The following is a 5,955-nucleotide window of genomic DNA, read 5'->3' as shown; positions in this document are numbered from 1 at the left end:
TCTGCCTCCTGAGTGCTGGGATTAAAGGCTTGCGCCACCACGCCGGGCTTCTGTTTATTCTTTACACATTTTATGTAATCGGTAGCTGTGAAATAGTCATTTATTTATTTATTTATTTATTTTGCAGTGCTGTGGATCAAACTCATAGTCTTGTACAAGTCTCTATCTGTCTCCTTAGCCACTGTTTTTCTCTTTTTTTTCTTTTTCTTTTTTTCTTTTTTTTTTTTTAAGATTCATCAATCCTTTTGCACTCGTAGCTGGGCTTCTCTAGAGGGAAGAGCGTTCTCTCAAACTGTTTGGTTCCATAGAAAACAGTTCATATAGGAATAGCAGCCCAGATTCTTTTTTTCTTGCCCATTATGAAGTTTAGCAGGAAAACTTTTAATTATAATGAGATAAATTCTGAATTGCTGGGGCTGGGGAGATGGTTCAGTGGTTAAAAGCACTGACTGCTCTTCTGAAGGTCCTGAGTTCAAATTCCAGCAACCACATGGTGGCTCACAATCACAAACGAGATCTGACGCCCTCTTCTGGGGTGTCTAAAGACAGCTACAGTGTACTTACATATAACAATAAATAAATCTTAAAAAAAAATCTGAATTGTTTATTATGAACCCAGAATTTTCATGTATTAAGTGTTTCTATGGCAAATGTGTTCTTCAAATTGATTTGCTGACATGGGCTTTCTGAGACAGTGTTTCTGAAAGTCTGGATGCAGGACATCAATATCAGAAGTCCCTGGAAGCCTCTGTCATATGTCAGTTCCTGCCTCCCCACCTCCAAGCTCTCCCAGGACTTACAAGGTTAGGGTCTTCGGGAGCAGAGCTCTGGAATCTGTATTGCTGACTCTCTGAGGATTCTAGCATGCACAGCTTCTTTCAGGCAATCCCCTCAGACACTGGAAGTAAAGAACAAGGGCCTGGGGGGGGGGCACTGCAGTTATTCTAACTAGGTTTATAAGAGAATCAAGAAGGGCCTAGCAGACAGTAGCAGAGAATCCTGGAATCCTGGAATCCTGTCAGGACTGAGTCTTGATTGGCCTTCTTAGAACTCTAGGGGTCCTACGTCCCCCCCCTTCCTGCCACAACACACACACACCCCAGATCCTATATAATGTGGTTCTACATGACAGAAACCCCTCACACACATACACACCCCAGATCCTAGATAATGTGGTTCTACATGACAAAAACCTAATTTCTGCTGTGGCCCATCATGGATACAGTGTGGCAATATCTATGTCCTCACAGCCTGCACTGCTTTCCCTCTATCCCAGAGGTTCCCCCTACCCTGCCTTCTTCTCGGCTTACATCATCCCACCAGGTAGCACAGTTCTTCTTCCGTTTGTGTCTGAGATATGAATTAGCACTGTTGTCGAGCCCTCTAGCTCTGAACTGCTCCTCTCCCCTTAGGGAGCACGCTCTCCCTATTTTGTTTAAGTCTCCTGGTGCTTGCCATTTTGAACAAAACAACGTATTTAGTCGGATCTTTCATAAAAGACGTTCCAGGTTTTATCATTTCGTTTTTCTTTAGCGATTGAATTTTAATTAGCGTTGTTGCGTGCATCGACTCACAGAGGGAAAATGTGAGGCTTAAAAAACATATTAAAGATTCTGATGAACAGGTCTTCCTGTCAGTTGTGATTGTTGCTGATCAGAGAAAGCTGGGTCACATCTCCCAGCAATGCTCTCAGCATGGGCACCAAAAGAAGGATGTGGAATCAGGTTCATAGGGGTGCAGAGATCCTGACACTCTCCCATGGGAGCAGTCCTGGCGTGTGCCAGAGAAGTCCTGCCAACATCCCACACAGAAAGTACTCAGCAACAGAAGGACTGGGCATTGCACCAGGGCCTTACAGGGGGCACAAGTACATACAACTACCCAGTTTGAAAGTCTTGTTGCTGCCAACGCCTTGACATCACTGTGTCTACGCAGAAACCTGGCCTTAGAAGAACTGGCTTAGGTCAGGGTTTGGAAACCTAAATGCCACTGTTGCCAGGAAAGCAGCATAAAAGGGAAGGAGGCCTGGATGGAAGGCTGTGGCCAGTGAGGGAGATGTGTCCCCTCACTTAAAGGAGGCCACTCCACTCAGCTAGTTCTGGCCATAGCCAGGAATGTGGACGCTGAATGGCTAAAACTTTTGTTAGTTCAAAGACACTGATAATGTGAATAGTTTGTGTTTCTTTATTGTACATGTGTGTGTTTGTGCATGTGTGCACGCATTTGTGCCGATGCGCGTGAACAAGGACACGCGGAAGGTGTAAACCAGCTTCTGGTGTCATTCCCCATGCATCTTTGAATTAGGGGACCTCAGGCACCGTCCACCTTGGATTCTGAGGCAGTCTGTCATTGGCCTGGAGCTCGCTGAGTAGGCTAGGCTGGCTAATCAGTGTGTCCCAAGGGGCTTCTTGTCTCGGATTACAGGGGTTTGCCACCATGGCAGGCTTTTTAATTTTTTTATTTTTAGTTTTTTAAATATTTATTTATTTATTTATTTATTTATTTTTGAGTTCTGGAAAGTGGACTCAGAACCTCATGATTGCAGGACAAACACATTACTCACCAACACAGAAACTTCCTTGGTTCTGCTAATCTGAGTTTTTGATGGTTTGGTTTTTTTTTTTTAATTTTATTTTATTTTTAAAACTTTCCTCTGAAGTAGTGTATCATGTTGCTCAGTCTAGCCTCAAACTCATCATGTAGCCAAGGCTGGTCCTAAGCTGTCGGATCCTCTTGTCTCCTTTTTCCAAGTGCTGGGATTATAGGTGTGCACCAGCATTCTTGGCTGTTGCAATCTGAAGTTTCATGAGAAGTCATTGTATTTCACGTATTGGCATTGATTCAAATGGATTGAAACATGACAGCAGTTAAACTTGATTTGTTTGTGGGCCATCAGTTTAGAACTTTGGATTTAGGGGACATAAATACTTTAAATGAATACCAAAAACTAATAGAAGAGAATTAGATGAGAGATGAGTGAAGTGGAGTTTGTCAAGGCCGTTAGTGGAGACTCAAACCATAGACCTTGTAGGGACAAGTGACATGTGATATGGTTAGGAACTGCAGGACAGGCTTCTGTGGACAGAAGTCATTGTTGCCTGGCAGCTGAGGATGGAACTGATAGGTGCGAACCAGTCACTCAGCACACACGCTGAGGGCTGTGGGCCTGTGATATGGTCGGTCTGTGAGAAGGCTGTTCTGCTGTGAGGTTATTGCTCATCAAATAAAAAGGGGCAGCATTATTTATAAGGACTGCTTTATAAGCCAGTGGTTCTCAACCTGTGGGTCGGTCAAACTGTCCTTTCCCAGGGGCCACATATCAGATATTTCTGCATATCAGATATTTATATCACTGTTCATGACAGTAGCAAAATTACAGTAGTGAAGTAGCAACGGAAATAATTCTATGGCTTGGGGGTCACCACAACATAAGGCCTGGAAGGGTCACAGCATCGGGAAGGTTGAGGGCTTCCATGCTAAGGCTTGTCTTGCTGTCGGAAAAAAAGCAGCAGGAATTTAGACGGAAGAGTGATAGGCAGATAGCATGCTCTACTGGGATTGGATTTCAGCCTAGAGTTGTCTGCTAATTGTCTAGAGAGAGAGAGAGAGAGAACATAGCTATACAGTTACAGGGTATAGAGAGACCAATCTTCTTCATGGTTAGCTGAATACGGAATTCAAACTTTGAGAAGGTAAATTGAGTTTCAGGAGAAACTTTAGACTTAAGAAAAGTCATTTCAGGGAGTAATTCCAGGAGGCTGTAGTGTGTGGACCAAACATCTAACCAGCTCAGCCTGCAGCCGCTCAGGTCCTGCATACTCAGTTGATTTTGGCTCTAACTTGGTTGAGTTGGGTTGAGTTATGAAACCTCGATGTCATATCCAGTTGTTCAAGTAGAATTTTTAAATTTACTTCCAAATTTAAATGCATCTTTATTTTATATATATGAGTGTTTTGTCTGCATGTGTGTGTGTATGTATACACCACTTTTGTGCCTGCAGAAGCCAGAGGAGGGTGTCAGAGCCCCTAGGACTGGAATTACAGACAGTTGTGAGCCACTACTACGTATGTGCTGGGAATGGAATCCAGGTCCTCTGGAAGAACATTCTTAATCACGTAATCTCTCCAGTCCCTTTTATTAGATTTCTTAAAAGTTAATTATATTTTCCATTACTGTATATAGTTTCTGACTTAATTTGTCTAACTTCTATTTTGTTTTCCAATTTTCAGTGCTGGAGATTGAACCCACAGCCTCCAGGTGGCTATCTACTGCTCGTCTACATCCCTCCCTGTCCATCTCACTTAGTTCCAAGAAGATGGAGATGGGTCCTTGGGCTTACTAGTAGCTTCATGTCTATGTTGGAATTTTTGCATGGAGACCATGCTGAAAGGAAACAGCATGGTATGATGTCATTGCCAATGCTCCAAGCAGGCCTGGAACTCAAACCTTTCCTACCTTAGCTTTCTTTCTGTGCACTGAGCAAAAATATATTCAGGAGCATTGTGAAGTTACCTATGGTTCCCTCTCTTGTGCCATAAGCAAAACCACAATTGCTTTATTAAAATGCAGTATTTAAAACAAATTATACAGTGAGTATAACTGTATTATACTAGCATTTTGGAACCCATTATCTATGTCCTCGGAGACTGCAGAGCAGAAAACTCTGACATTCTGCGGGAGGCGAGGTTAATATGGTCACCTCAAACACCCATTGGCCTTGTCTCCTAAAGTTCATACTCATGAAGTAGAGAGCCAGCAGGAATGCATACATGTTCTGTTCACTGAAGGACACACAAAGTTCCAGAAACAGTTTTGGTAATGAGATCAAACTAGAGCAAACAAATAAACAAACAAACCCTAGTCTATTGTAAATGCACTAGGAGATTTGTGTTTAATAGACTAGACTATTATGCAGCAATGAAAACAAATTAACCATAGCTCTTTTTATCATTATTATTGTTTTGAAGCTAGGAGTGGAGGAACTCTGTGCCTTGCAGTATGATAGGAGAGTATTCTACCGCTGAGGCTTAGCCCAGAATCGCAGCTTTACTGAACAACATGGATGAATCTCAAATATACCGAGGAAAAGAAGCCAAAGCGTATATAGCGCATGGTTTGATTTATATAAATGTATGCAAACAAAAGCCCACACAAAGCCAGACTATGGCATTAGAAAAGAGGTTCCTGGGGAGATGGAAGAATGACAGGAAGGGAAGGGGGTATCTTGGGGGGAAAGGCAGATGTCCTAGTGATTGGCACCGGGCTAGGCCCTCACCTGGGTGGTCACTGCCAGGTGTGTCTGCTTTATCATCACTCATTTCAGCTGTATGTGCTTTCCTGCATGTTGTGTCTTAACCAAACAAATTAAAGCACCAGACTCAGTCTTTTTATTTAGATACAACATGTCTTTTAATGTTGTAACGACCTGTAAAAATCCACTCTATTTGGGAGTTGAAGTGCATTGCTTTTTCAGGGACTTCTATCAAAAGCCTCGTGAGTACTATCTCCTAGTGCATAATTAATGCACCTTTGCAATTATTTATTCATTTTTTCAGTGCCAGGTGCTAGGTAAGGTGCAAATACCACTGAGCCACAACCCAAGTCTTATCATTATTATTATTATTATTATTATTAGTCATTGTTATATACTTTTGAAGCTCAAAAACATTCTTTTTAAAAGATTTATTTATTATATGTAATTACACTGTAGCTGTCTTCAGACACTCCAGAAGAGGGCATCAGATTTCATTACGGATGGTTGTGAGCCACCATGTGGTTGCTGGGATTTGAACTCAGGACCTTCAGAAGAGCAGTTGGCGCTCTTAACCACTGAGCCATCTTGCCAGCCCTCAAAAACATTTTTATCAGCGTTAGAGAAACATCAGGCGGGCGGGCGGGCAGGCGGGCGGGCAGGCAGGCGGGAGTTCTGGCAGCTTCCATAAGTGAGATGGAGA

This window comes from Mus caroli, chromosome 5 (assembly GCF_900094665.2).
Source record: "Mus caroli chromosome 5, CAROLI_EIJ_v1.1, whole genome shotgun sequence".
In the NCBI taxonomy this organism is placed as follows: Eukaryota; Metazoa; Chordata; class Mammalia; order Rodentia; family Muridae; genus Mus; species Mus caroli.
Note: the sequence above shows the minus strand (reverse complement) of the source record.